Genomic DNA, 15084 nt, shown 5'->3' with positions numbered 1-15084 from the left:
CTGCAAACAGTGGAAACCAGAGCGAATGCACGCTCGGTGACCCCGAGGCCGGGCCCTGGCGCCCTGGCAGCTTGACTAAGGGCTGCACCCACCGCGCGGAGCACCCAAGTCCCTTCCACTTAGCGCAGCAGGACCACATCCAACTGGTCAACGCGAGCGAAGCTATGTAACCACATACCACGTCGAACGAGCACCAACTCCGATTAAGCGGTTATCAGGTGCCTGAAAGGAGGTGGTGCCGTCTGGGGGAGGACGCAGCCAAGGTGTGCTTTGCAGGGACCCCCAGCTAAGCAGGGCCGCGCAGACTTCTCATACCACCTGGCCACAGACTATTTAGAAATAAACGATTTAGCCGGTGCGGTGTTACAAGCGTGACCCTGCATTTCCCGGAAACAAATGAAACACCTTATGAAGTGCTTTGGCATTCATAAAAAGAAGGCAAGGTTTAATGAAATGGCAAGCATTTAAGTAATAGTATTTAAAATAAAAATAAGGCCATACAAAGGTATTTACTGAAATCGCTTGTAACTTCCGGGTCTGGCCAAGGTAAAGAAATGCCTTTATAGGCGGAGTTCCGTGCTCTGTTTATTTGGGGGAGGGCTTGTCAAGCACGAGATACACGCGCTACGAGATGATGTACGATGGGCCCACAAGGGTTTTCACAGTTGGCCTAAATATGAGGAGGAGGCCAAAGATGCGGGCGTATGGCGTTCCTGCCTCACCGTCTGCTCTGCAGCAAGTGCACGCAGGTCTCAGAAGAGCCAGGCAAGCAAAAAAGAAGAGGTAGGAGCCCGAGCTGCTCCTAAATGGCCAGCCTCCAGACGGGGTAAACCCAACAGACGCCGAAACGAAGTGCAGCCCCCCTTCCCTTCCTCGTGCAGATCCTGAAGACCTGGGCTGCTGCGTCACCAGGCAAAGCTCAGGGGTTCCGGGAGCAGCTGCGGAGGGGCAGCCCCCTGGATCTGAACCGCGGCGGCTGCTTCCACCTGCAGGGCCCTCCACGGCCGGCCCCTCTTTTGCCTCGGGGCTCTCCTACGCACTGGGCCTCATCGACCGTGCCTTCCCCGAATCGGTCAAACCGGGATCTCCCTAAATCTGGCACGGGCACCCGCCTTGGTGCTTCCTTAGCAGCCTGGATATCTCTCTGTCTCACAGGATGATTATCTGGTTCCTTCTCTCTTTGTAGCTCTTGTATTGCATCTTGCCAGGATGCATCCTTTCCTTCTGTCAGTACGGTACTTAATTTTCAAAGGAAGTTTTCAATATTAAAAATGAAGCATTTTCCTGAAAAAAATCAGAAAGCCTGGCATCCATGAGTCCCACATTAGGGCAACGTGAGCTACAGCTAGCTGAGCATCTGTTGTCCCGTCCATAGAAGAACAGAGGCGTCTGGCGCTTCAGTTCCTACTGCTCCCTAAGGGGGCAACCTTCCTTTATGCATCACCCACCAAGCCACTGGAGCTTACCATCAGCTAGGGTCTGAGGCCTTCATGACAAGAACTGCAATTTCCCTCTAGAACTGTAACTCACCCAAAATATGGGCCCAACAGCTGCTGAATAAATGAAGAAATTCATCAGCTAGGGATAATATTTTTACTCTTAGGGCTGTGGTAAGGGATAAAATAATATAGGAGAAAAATCTGTGCAACCACAGCTTGAGCTTGAACTATAAGTGATGGTGGCAGCACACAGTTCAGGCGAGGACCCCATTTCTGAATATAGGGCTATAATATCGACAAAGATCACCAAGGAGGAAGATCTGGTATGTATCTTTCTAATTTTAACAATTCAGTAACCTTTTTGAGAAGAGTGTTTATTTGTGATCTTATGAATGACCAAAATATATGAATCTGAAATAATTCAAATAATCTGGGTAATTCGTTTCAGAATAAGTTGCTTAATTTTCTTTTTTTTCGCCCCCGCCATCCCTTCAAAGCCATTTGATTTATTATCCAGCACACAGGGCATGCAACCTGTAAACATTTTCATCGAGCAAAACTGTATTAACATTAGGTCATCTACTAGAGCATGGACTTGAGGATATGGGGGGGGGAGGGTAAGCTGGGACGAAGTGAGAGAGTGGCATGGACATATATACACTACCAAACGTAAGATAGATAGCTAGTGGGAAGCAGTCGCATAGCACAGGGAGATCAGCTCGGTGCTTTGTGACCACCTAGAGGGGTGGGAGGGAGGGTGATGCAAGAGGGAAGAGATATGGGAACATATGTATATGTATAACTGATTCACTTTGTTGTAAAGGAGAAACTAACACACTATCGTAAAACAGTTATACCCAAATAAAGATGTTAAAAAAAAAATTAGATCATGAAGCTACAACCAACTCATACATTTTTCCAGTATGCAATAACCTGAAATATTTTTTAAGAAATCAACATTAAAGTACACTGGCACTGGGCTTCCCTGGTGGCGCAGTGGTTGAGAGTCCGCCTGCCGATGCAGGGGACGCGGGTTCGCGCCCCGGTCCGGGAAGATCCCACGTGCCGCGGAGCGGCTGGGCCCGTGAGCCGTGGCCGTTGAGCCTGCGCGTCCGGAGCCTGTGCTCTGCAACGGGAGAGGCCACGGCAGTGAGAGGCCCGCGCACCGCAAAAAAAAAAAAAAAAAATACACTGGCAGGCTTACAATTTATAAAATCAGCACTGAAATGGCGCCAATGCCACACATACAGCCTTTTACATTTAATGGCGAAACAGAATCATAAATGGCTGAGAATAATGTCAGTCCCATGTGTGAAAAGAATAAAAAAATAATTAGAAATTTAGGGTAGTTATTTCCAAACGGGGCAATAACCCCTAGCCTCTAGCTATTCTTCATCTTCGTGTTCAATTTCACTATATCCTGAAAATTGTTCTTCCTACACGGCAGGGTTGGCAGCCCTTTCTGTAGCCTAGGAAGCTCACGAAGGTATGCGGTGATAAAAATACACATGTTGTTGTTGGCTGGGAAATGAGAATGATTTCCCTTCTCGAGTCAAGAAATATTTTCTACTAAAAACTCTACAAGCTTTAAAATGTCCTGTTGCCAAATACAATATCTTCAATTCCTCCAAAGTTCAAAAACATTAGGGGCCAGTCACTGTCAGGCTCCTATAATTTTTTCCAACAGAACTTAACCTAGGATAGGGTTTTTTGAGACGAATTCTTTTCATCTCTCTGAGTTGCAGATGTTATCATTTTTGCTTCAGGAAAGTCAGTCCTAGTGCTCTCAGAACGCTCAATCTGCAAAGCGTGCTGTAACTAACGTGCGCTTCCCCCAATTCACAAACGTTTCTCAGGCCTAAACTCCAAACGGGACAATGGCAGCATCAAGGCCTGAGGGGACCCCAAACGCTGACACAGTCTATTCTAGAGAATTGTGCATAATAATGGCTACAACACAGCTGTTTACATTTTTATTTCAGAAGCCTGGAGAGATTCCAAAGTCCTTCTTTGTAACGTGTGTGGTGTTCTCCATTAGAAGAGGCCTCCGTTCTTTTAGAATTTCCTCAGATTAGAGCCATCGGAGCAGACCAAGGGGAAGAGTTGGCTGACTAACATCTAATCTTGAGGTAGACAAGCTCCTTTGTCTTACATAATTGCTGAGGTTGGCTGTTCTCTTTTTAAAAACCCAGGTCTTAAAACGTCAATTTAAAAGGTACCTATTCTGTGATGTGTGGACTAGACGATAACCCAATACTGTTTAAACATCTTACTTTTAAATGTAAACATTTGAGACAGATAAACTACGATGAATGAACTCACTGCTCAGCCAGTAAATCATGAAAGGAAATTGCGTTCCTACAGCTTGACTGTTCTTTTTCTTCAGCCAGAAGGTCATTTTAGAAAGGTTATGAACATTTAAGAATCAGCTGCCATGAGACAAACGCCTTGAGCTGTTTAACTGTTCCTGGCTCTCTTATCACATAAGCAGCTGTCTCTTTATCTGGGGTGTACATTTATTCGAGGTGGGTATTCTTATTCAACCTGTTGTCAACAGATAGAGCATGCTGGCCTTCTCCAGATTTTTAAATGCTTGACTTTAAATATTGATTCATCAGATTTAAGAGGACTTGGCTTTCTTCATTAAAGATGCTTTCAGTTTTTTGTGCTCTGTTATATTTTGAATGGTTAAACTGGTTGCAGAGGATTGGGTTAAGCTTGGGTTCAGAGGTTTAAATAGGTGAAAAAGGAGAAGAATATTCTCCTCATGTTAGCAGAATTCCTCACTTAGGTTTCAAATGTCCCCAACATACCCTGGATTCATATATTAGAGCTACAACTAGTAAATTAAGTTAACGTATTAAGCACAGCATGTGGTTATTACATGTATGTACAAACACATTATATATAAATTAAATTTGATGACCATCTAAAGCAAAAAAAAATTTTTTCTTTCTGTTCTTTTAAAAAGTCTCTTAAACGTTACTTAAATTTAGCAGTGGTCCTTATTCAAGTCTTCTGGATAGGAGAGGCACTTTACATTAAAATTTCAAGTGCATAAAAAGTCTTCCTATATCCTTACCTTTCAAATTCAAAATCCAGTCTGGACTCAGAGCCTAAAAACACCCCCACCAAAGAAACAAATTAACTTCCATGAATGTCCCAGAAAATGCTAACACAACATCCTAGAGCTAGCACTTAGTATGGAAAAACATTCCAAAGTTAATAAAGCCATGTGGCCTCAGTAACAAAGTAAATGTCATGAGACACTTCCATGGGTTAAAAAGGAACAAACATAGAGCTCATGATAATGCACTATGTATTCATGTCAAGGCAGTATTTTCAAAATGAAATTGCGTTTCTATGTTTTGTATTATTCTCGGAACTTCATAAATATTATGCAAAGAAAAACTCTTTTTAAGTACCGACATCTCTGTGAATAACTGTCAAAAACTGTCTTCCAGGGAAGGACTCTATTCTCACCCCCTCTAGTTACATATGTTTAAATTAGATAATAAACAGTGCTTGAAATAAACATGTTTTTAAACTACACCTACGGTGAAGCCGTACAGCAGAAAACATATGGAGTAAATCCTGAATGAATGCAATAGAATCTTCCCTTTTGCATACAAGTATCTGGTCATGAAATAACAACATATTAAAATAAATCCTTCTGTTTGTGGAAGTCATGTTTAACAATAACTGTTTCCTGTTTATATAAAGAAATCGTCTTCTAGTAAAGGAAAACTGTCATTGGAGTAAAAACCACCCATTCACAAGTAGTTTGTTAAACTGTTTCAATTAAAGAAATATCGAACAATGCTTATTTTTTTGTTGTTTGCAAATTGAATCCTTTCATTAAAATGCACACACAAAAAAGTGACTGGGATTTCTTACAATGGTAACTGCAGGTGTGACACATAGTTCGCTACCATCAAAACTGATCGCTGTACTTGGACGCTTCCAAACGTCACCCTCACGAGTGCATGAGCGAAATTTCTGTTCCATGAACTGGCAGGAGACCCTTGACCAGGGCTGTGCGAGCGGCCCTTCCTATCACTGCGTCTACGGGCTGCTGGCACATCCTCCGAGTGTGCCCTCCCTTCCCCTCCCTTCCCCTCCCCAGCTCCCGCCGGGCCGGCCGGCCTGCAGACCGCTTCCCGCCAGGACGGGCTGGAGCGCCCCCGTCCAGGCCCCGGCAGAGCCTCGCGCACACACTTACACACTCACGCGCCTTCGCCTACATGTAGCCTTTCTACTTACAAGATCCCTGCACAGCGGGGCTCAGCGCGGCCACTCCCGTCGCCCACGGGGGCCGGCGGGTGCTCACGCCCTCCGCTTCCTCCAGCTGCAGCATCTCGGTGGCCTTGCTGTCGGCCCCCCCGGGAGTCGCCTCCGCCGGCCCTGTCCTCCCGCCCCCTACTCTGCACGCGAGCAGCCCAGGCCGGCACCCCCTCCTTCCGCCCGCAGCTGCCTCCTCTCCGCGCGCGTCCCGCGCAGATCCGCCGCGCGGCGCGGCGCCACGGCCCCGGGGGCGGCGGGACACCTACCTTCCCGGGTGCCTGGAGGCTGCTCCGCAGGTTCCTGCGGCGATCTGACGCTCCGGTACGCGCTGAAACGGGCTCAGAGCGCGGCACTCGGTACCGAGCTGGGCCGGGGTCCCCTCCACGAGCGCACACCCGGCACGTCCAGGCGCCGCCGGTCCGCGCTGCTCCGTAGCCCGGCAACGGCCGCCGCCAGGCCCCGCCCACCGGGAAGCCCCGCCCAGCCCGTAGCCCCGCCCACATCGAAACCACCACCCACCACCCACCCTCTGGGCTCCGGGCTGCGTCCCGGCAGTCCCCCGGGTGCCCCGGGCCGCGGTCCAGATGCTGGTGTCCCCCGAGCTGCGGGAGCTGCTGACTGCATCCCGCTGGCGGACCTGGGCAGGCAGGACGGGTCTCACCAGGACCACGGAGAGCGGGGCTGTGTCGGGGACCTGCCTGCGGCTAGGGGGGCGCCTTCGCGTCCACCTGGTCCTGTTTCCAGGCCTTTGTGCCTCTGCGCTGCCGGTGACCTTCTACCCCGCGCCCGCCTCTGCGCCAGGAAAGGCCCGGGAAACGCTGTGACACGTGTACGCGGCGGGTCCGAATCACCAGGACCCGGCCCACCAGCCGCCTCGTCATTCGCAGATGCTTTTCCCGGCGGGTCCTCCCCATTTTGCCGGCCGGACATTGGCCTCCAGAGGTCGGGGTGCGTCCACCGCCTCGGCGCGGGCACAGCCCGGTCCGGCCCAGGTCCCCGGGGATCGTGGGCCGCGCAGGTCCGGGCTTCGTGCCTCCACACGCGGCTCGAGGACGGTGTCGAAACTGCTCCACTTCGCGCGCTTACGAAGCGAAGCTGATGGGGCCCGCTCTACAGAGTTAGCGGAAGGAGTGAAAGAACCACGCACAGAACAAATAGGTTTTCGGCACTACAGTGCTGTCGAAATGTAAGCAATTGTCGTTCATCCGTCCAGTGAGTAAGTGGACAGACTTCCCCCCAACCCAGGAGACTGCGCACGCCCCGCTTTGGTGCAGGGGCGCCACCACTTCCTCCTGTGTTGGTTTTGATTTCCCCGGCACACACCTGCACGTCTCTTTGAATGGAACCAAATCCCGTGTTTCCTTTCTATACCGCAAGGCCCACGGTAGCGGTCAATACGTGTTTGCTGAGAGAATGAATAAGTTGTCACAGTTGGTCACCAATCCGCCCGTCTCGTGACCCCGCACTGAGAACGGCGAATGCGCCACTAAGTACTTGTAAAAAACACGTTAAAAATACCCTTCCAAGTGTCAGCCTCAAGGCTGTCATGGCCGGAACAGAGGCCACAATCACGACTTATTTTTAACCATTTACCAATGATACGCACTGTCTTGTCCGAACGTCAAGGCGAGTGTGCCTGTCCCCAGCCTACCTGTCAGCTGTGATCTGGGACCACATCACACCCCGAGGTTCCCTAACAAGCTCGCCCTTAGATGGAAGTCACCTGTGTGTCTAACTAGACCTCTCCTTCCCGAGGGCACAGCTTATTTTCTTCGTAGCCCAGAGCCCAGCGCACAGGGCATCCTCCGGCCACCGTGGTTAAGATGACTTACTGCTGCTTCTCTGTTAGGGTCTCGCACACTCACCCCTTTCCTCCTGGTTTTCTCTTCATCCACCACCCCGTCCACCACCGTAAAGGCCCTCCGCACCTTTCCCCTGAGCGCCCCGCCGTCAAACCGCCCTGCCAACCTCCCTCGTGGCTGCTCTGCTTCTCCTCCTGCCTTTCACCGTGGTCACTGTCCGGTGAAAAGACTCACAAAGATTCCTCACTGTGCAGGACGGCTTCGAGTCAGGGATTTCCATGTTTGGGCTCCACCCACATCTTCAACTCTATCTTTCCTGCCTTAGACGGGACACTTGAAGTTCTGGCCAAACTGGTCTGCGTGCCTTGCCTCCTGTGTGCCCTGAACTTGCCCTTCCTTTGCGCCCCAAGCTTCCTCTTTACGCTCCCTCCCCTGAGTTGGTAAGGGACCCGCTCAGAAGCCACAGCTCTCAGGAGTCACCGCGAGCTCGGAGGCCTTTCTACCACAACGACAGCACCCTCCTGTCTGCAGTTCCTGGGACTTAGCTTTCTTCCTCAAGGACTGAAAAGGAGTCCTGCTTTCGAGAAGCAGCAGATTTTGCCCAAACTTGCATCTCCGATAGTATCAAACATTGACACGCATGTTCAATAAGTGTTTGCTGAGAGGAACTGAACCTGCCAGTGCAGGAACTACTTTGTTTTTTCTCTGGCCTCCCTTTCTACTCAGAGACAGTGGCACATTATTTCGTTCACTCATTCTTGCGTCATGTCACCTGTATGTGACTGCTCTCCTCCGTGAGCCCGCTGCTAGCTCTCTGCGGACAGGTCCTATTAACGTACACAGCCTTTGGCATCGCATATTCTGGCCTTGGAGGCCAGCTGGCCGTTGGCTAGTTGCATGCCCTTAGAAAACTTACTTGACCTTCCCCATTTTCGATATCTTCTGCTGTTGAAGTAAGTTGTTTCACTGGTCGTTGTTAAATAAGACACGGTATTTAAAGAGCCTGGCCCAATGCCTGGCACACAGTAAGTGCTCATTAAATAGCAGCCATTGTTGGCAGGGCTGTACCTTCTGTCAGGCACACAACGCCACGCGTCAAAAATCGATGACAACTGAAATGGTATTTGACAGTGGAGAGCCATTGAACCTCTGCACTAGAGCTGCTAAGCGCCTCTTACTCTTTAAAGAAGAGGCCGCTTAAGTTAACAGATGCCGCCCACTTACCTCACTTTGAGTGTCAGTGACCTGGGCACAGTGTCTGATGGAAGGAGGACCCGGTGGTGGTACAAAAAGAATCATATGACTCCTACGCTCTTTCAGAATGAAACCCATGCTTGGAGTTAGGACTGCAAGCATTCTCTCCCTTTAGAGCACTGACTGTCATTAATGAATGGAAATTTTAGTGAAAAGGCTAAATTCTTTTTTTTCTTTTGGCCGCTGGGGCTTGAGGGATCTCAGTTCCCCGACCAGGGATTGAGCCCAGGCCCATGGCAGTGACAGCCCGAAGTCTTAACCACTGGACCGCCAGCGCATTCCCTGAAAAAGCCAAATTCTTATGAAGATCTCGGCAGAGGTGTTGTTTTTAAGACTACGTTACGGGTTGGCTTTCTGAAGCTAGTTTTAGCAATGTCGAAGCTGATACGCAGTGTATTTGTTTAGAATATATTCCTAAAAGAGTTGAACCAATGAAGTAACAAACTTCTTGAGGAAATAAGTTCAGTGATAAGCTAGCTCACTGGAAGCAAAATTAATGGAAAATTGTTTGACTCTCTAGTAATTTCCACGTAGAGCACTACTTCATGGGAAAAGGGAATAGAATGCAAGCTACACGAGAATCCTGAATTCTGTCCCTTTGTTCACAGCGCCTGGCATGTGGTAGGTACTCATTAAAAATTTGTTGAATGAATGAATAAATGAGGGGCCACAATCTCAAAGAGTTGTGAAGTTTGCCAAATATAGTTAAGAAAATAAGGGGGGAAATAACCAAGACCCAGCTATTTCAGTAATTCCCAGCACCCACGGCTGCCAATCAAACTATCAGCGTAGGGCTGGGGCCTGATGGGGGGCGACTTGCCCAAGGTCACGCACCAAGTTAAACACAAAGCAGGATCCAAAATCCAGGCTTCCTGAACCCTAACATAATCATCACCGTACCATGAATGCTTAAATTAATACACGTGAAAAGTCCAAGGAGGGTATTTATTTAGCTGATATGATGTCAAACTCAGGACATTTATAGGGCAAAGGTGCTATAAGTTGCAGCGCTTGCACTGACCCTGGTGTGTTTACGACACTGCGTGGGCCAGACTCTTCTCATGTGTTTATTGAGAGGAGAAGTGAGCCATCGGCTCTCCTCCTCTGCTTCCCGATAAATACAGGGGACTCCTCCGCATGTGGCAGAATTAAGGAACAGGCTCGCAGGGCAGCAGCCAATGAGGCTAGGCCATAGGGCTGTCTCAGTACGGGGGACCATGAACAGGATGGGGAAAGCTGTACTTCTCAGAACTCTTCTCACAAAGGGAGGCGCTTGCGTTGGAAGAAATGGTTTCATAAAGTCACTCAACACCCCCATCTCACCTCCCTCCACCTTGTCACCAGAGATCTGAGTTAAGTCACAATGGATGATGCTAAAGTACCTGTCAATCGAAGGATGTGAGACTTGGTCACTTCCGAGTGGTGATTTCAGCAAGTGGGTGGATCTGCGGGGCTGCTTGGAGCAAAGCTGAATGGCTTGTGACAGTTGAGGAGAAATGAAGCACGGCCACCAGGGAGCCTCCGATCCCGCCCCCGCTTTCACAGCCCATTCCCCTCAACGGTGCTGACATTTTAAAGAATCACTCTTTAAAGGCACACCAGTTTCTGAATGTTTCCAGGGTGCCTTGGACCAGCCCTGCCGTCACAGGGAGTCGGACCAACCAGACCAACGGTGGATGCTTGAGTGTGGTCCGGTCCTGAAGCAGAGGAAGAATAAATAACGTCCTGAGGTCCTTTATAGGTGAAGATTCTAGGCCAACCGATGGAAAACCCTATCAAAAAATTCTGATAGCGCTCATAAAATACACCAAAAGAAGGAAAGAAAGAAAAAAAAAAAAGCACGTTTTTGCGCCCAAATTTTGGCTGTAATGTTTGCTAACAGTTAAGTTCAGCTGTATGTGATTCTTATAATAGAAGGAATTAACTGCCCAGCCCTAGAACAAAAGAACCCGAATTGAAATCAGATAGACTCTAGCGGTGCCACTTAATCAGCCCTGTGACCTTGCACTTGTTACTTAACCCCTCTGAGCCTCACTTTTCTCATCTGTAAATTGGAATGACAAACTTAATTGCTGGAAATTTAAATGAGATGGTGTCCTGAAAAAATACTGTCAGAGTGCCTAGCACACAAGTACTCAATAAATATTACTGAATGAATGACTAGTACATTAATAAATACTAGTGAATGTTACTAAGTAATGATCTGCAAAGCTTTATATGAAAACTTTATGAGGGTGATAAGACATGAGAGATATCTGGCCTTGAGAGCAGTGTATATGTGTAAGATGTATAGTCAATAAATAAATTTATTCACAAGAAATATATTCCTTTTTTCTCAAGAAAAAACCCAGAAGGAGTTAGTGAAAACATGTTCAAGGATTCTTCACATAATCAAATGTAATAGGGAATATACATCACGTACCAGCCCATATTGAACATGTAAACTGAAATCTCACAAAATCCCACTGGGAATCTCCCAGGAGGAATAGCAGCCTTTAATTAACTATTAAACGTTTCATGCACACCACTGACATCTTCGAAGAAAGTATCAATTCCTTGGAAACACAAAAAGATGTGCATATAATGTCAAAAGATGTGCATAATATATATATGTGCACACACGTATACATACACACACAGACACACAAATATATATAATTCCACATTGCAGTGATACATTAAATTTTTGTGAAAATTATTTTAAACGCCCTGGTAAATTATGTGTAGCGGTAATTGTGTTCAGACTGGTTAGAAATACTGAAGCAAAAGCAACTGCTGGAGGTCAGCGGACTACTCCAGTTGACTGACACATCTATCATAGAAACAAAAACTGCATAGCAGAAGGAAGTGATTATCTTGATCTTTCAAACTAACCCTGTTCTCCAGTCAGCAGTGCATTTGTTTTAGCAGGTGTTGGAAAATATCCATGGTGAACTGGGAAGGACACAGGACCAGGACTTGGAAAACAGGCCACGTAACTTAGTTAAGAAAGTCAAGTGACTTTTCTGCAATCTCAGTTTCCTCATCTGTAAGATGGCTATAAAAATTCCACCCTGCTTATTTCAGGAGGGTGATCTGATCCACTCCCTCATTTCCCATATGAGAACACTAGGGAGTGAAGCAAATATCCCTTAAGGTCACATAGCTCATCAGTGACAGAATCAGGACTAGAAATAAGTCGTTTGAAGTCTTGGACTTTCTGCAGTAACAAAGCTGCCACTGAAGCAACAGATAGGAAAGTGCTTAAAAAATGTAATATAAGGGTCTCGTTCAGTGGAAATCTTATGGAGTATCCCCTCTTAAATCACAGTCAAGGTCATCAGGCGGCAATTAATTCAGAGACAGCTTTTGAGACTGACTGTACCTGTACATTCGGCAATAGGCATCCTTCTTTTAATATCAAATACAATCTGTTTCATTTCTCAACCAAGACACAAGAAGCAAACAATTAACTGAATTAATTCAGACACTGAAGCGAATTTTCAATGACTTGACTTCCCAAGCTAGTTTTCTACAAAACCTAAATTAATCAGATAATTGCTAATTCTCCCTTTTGTTTTGTGTTGAAGCAAGTCTGTTTTTGTTAGAATGAACCTAGTAGCAGAATAAATAGTCATTAAAAAATTTTTTTAAGTCCCAAACATGAACTCAATGACTGAGTTCTTAAGCACACTATTTCTTTGGGCATCTTCTCCAGTCATTATTTTAAAAGTTTGATTTTCTTTATCCTAATGTGAACATTACTACTGCTCTTGTGATTTAAAGAGGACTTTTTCAGCAAACAAATGAAAAAAAATCAACCTAAGCTGATAATTCAGGATTTTGTGAACATGCTTTGCCACACTGTCAGTAAAACAAAAATTTAAATGCCTCTCTTGGCATGACTAAAAACAACAGTTAAATCTTTCAAATTCTTACTGACACATCTTAAAAATATAGTCAGTTTGGGAGGGTTTTAAATAATCTCCACTTAACAGCTGTCAGTTTTTAAATTAAGCAAACAATGCTAATTATCCTCCTCAGAATATCAGGAGGAAAGTTTAGAAAGTAATATAATTAATTGGCTCTGGAAAATTAATTACACGTGAAATGAGACTCATTAGGCCCTTCCTGTCTCATCAGAATTTCAGACTAAAGAATAACCCGTCTCTCTCATCACTTACACTTTCTCTGTGGTTTGGCTAGCATTAAAATAGACCACTGTGATGATAAATATTTTACCCCCCCCAAATTAAGACCAGAATATTAAAATGAACTAATGTGAACATGGCGCTCTTACATTTCCACTGTATTTTCTTGCATCTCGATGTAAAGACTTTACTCTGTGTGTGTGTGTGTGTGTGCACGCGCACACGCATGTGATCACTGAATTGACAAAACAAGTGAACATTCAAATTCAGCACAGCAATATATTTTGGTTTTGCCATGTTGAGCGTAAACTAAAGTGAAAATGTGGCTAAAAACTGTATGTAACATCACAACTGTTGACTACTCAGTTTTCATAAAGAGTTGGCAAATCTTAACTCACAACAGCTGTCACTACATTTAAAGTACATTTTAATTTAGGAATATTAACTCTGTGAATGTTTCTGTACATGAGGCTTGCGCTATTGCCAAAGGTTCCAGAAAACCACTAGAGGATTTTTTTTTTTTTTAAAACAAACAGCACAACCTAAACCTCTCTGTTCGAAAATTCTTCAGTTTTACCCAGAAAAGGCTTTAATCATACTTGAACGCCTCTCCAGTGATTCCTTCGAGGATACACACTGCATAAGGAAATGTATTTGATAGGTTGGAGTCTTGGAGGTGAGAGAATAAATAAAGCAACAGTATTGTCAGAGATGCACTGTACTCTTTTCTATGAGAAAACAAGGAAAACATTGGCATCCAGTAGAGTTCCTCCGCCCGTCTACTAAGTAAAGCAACCTGTAAATACTTAGAGCAATTACAGCCTACAGACCTCGGGCTCTGCAGCGGCGGGTGATTGCTAAAGTTAGCTCTCTCCCTTTCTGTCCTGTTGGAACAACTCATTTCCAAGTAAAATGTGCGCGACAGATTGCAAACCCTTTGTACAAACTACTAAAACGGCACCGAGTATCGTGTTTCCTCTCATCCATACACATGGTATTCAAGCACAGAAATGCTCGCGCTCTCTGGACTAAAACCGTCTTTTCTGAGAACACGCAGGAAAAGTGAACTGAAAGCCACAACGAAACATGAACGCTGTGCCTTCAGCGTGCTGAACTCTTTGCAGTACTCACCCTTTTCGGCAGCTGAGTTTCTCCTTGGCAGCGCTTCTGGGCCAAAAGCTCTACCTTCCCCAAAATGTATGTCAGCGCAAGCCCAGACGAATCTTCCAATCCAGGAGAAGAAAAAGAACCCTGCAGATCAAAGGCAGACGAGCAGCGCGATGAAACGCCCGTAATCTGATCGGTGATCAGCTGCAGTACATCAAAGGCAGGCCAAGTTTGCGTGTGTGCGCGCAGGGCTCCCGGAACGCTCCTCTCAGCAGGTAGTCTCCCTCCCGCCTCCCCGTCCTCGGATTCTTTTGTTTGCCCCGGATCACGTTGCTTTGCTCCTTTTTTCTTGCACCCAGTTGGCCCGGCGGTGCCCCCAGCCCGGGCTGAGTGGCGGGACCGCAGCGCTCGGGTCCCCACGCTGCGCCCTGCTTGCGCGCTGGAAGCTGCGCCTGGTGCCAGCGGGCCGCGCTGGATCCCTTTCATCTCGCCGAGCCGCGGATCCCATGACATCACCGCGCCGGGCCTGGCAGGAAGGCTGCACCGCCCGCGGGGAGCGCGCCCCGCCCCGGGAAGCAGGGCGGCCCGGCCTCTAATCGCGCTGCACGCCTGCCACTCACGCCGCGCAGCTCTGTCATCTGCTGCCCAGCTGGAAGGCCTGGCGGTACTGCGGGGTGATTCCAGCGGGAAAGGCCCCCTGATCCACCCTGGCTCCAGAGGACAGCGTGTTATAATTGCCTCTTCCGTAGAGAAATCACAGTTCTTCCCAAAGACCGGGGGTCCAGTATCCAGAATGGTTCGGAAAAGCACCAGGACCCTGCCGGAGGGAGAGGGTGACTTCTTCAAAGTGTGTTTTTGTTTGCAGTGTGACAGGTCCTTAGGGATTTTAAGTAAACTGTCTTTTCCTTGAAATTTAAATTGTTAGACTTTGCCAATTAAACAGCGGTACTTTAATTAAAGCAATTAACGAGCAGATAACCAAGAGTTACCTAGTGTCTGATATCTGTCACCCTCTCACTTAAGGCCCTGGGCGGACACTTAATCTTAGTCTTGGTCTTAGTTTGGGAT

At 47.0% G+C, this 15084-nt stretch overlaps 1 protein-coding gene across 4 annotated transcripts in view; it reads right to left on the bottom strand.

Annotated features, from left to right (window-relative positions):
- TNFRSF19 (TNF receptor superfamily member 19) overlaps positions 1-14530 on the bottom strand; it is an 85194-nt gene extending 70664 nt beyond the window's left edge. Inside the window, exon 1 of one of the 4 annotated variants that reach the window (XM_067016332.1) lies at positions 14041-14530. The gene's annotated coding sequence lies outside the window, so the exon portion shown is untranslated. Of the gene's footprint in view, positions 1-5989; positions 6180-14040 lie in introns of those variants that run through there. The other 3 variants (XM_067016333.1, XM_067016330.1, XM_067016334.1) reach the window with 3 other exon arrangements.
- Between the last annotated feature and the right edge of the window lie 554 nt (positions 14531-15084).

This window comes from Kogia breviceps, chromosome 16 (genome assembly GCF_026419965.1).
Source record: "Kogia breviceps isolate mKogBre1 chromosome 16, mKogBre1 haplotype 1, whole genome shotgun sequence".
Classification (NCBI taxonomy): domain Eukaryota; kingdom Metazoa; phylum Chordata; class Mammalia; order Artiodactyla; family Physeteridae; genus Kogia; species Kogia breviceps.
Note: the sequence above shows the minus strand (reverse complement) of the source record. Positions and strands in the feature narration are given on the sequence as shown.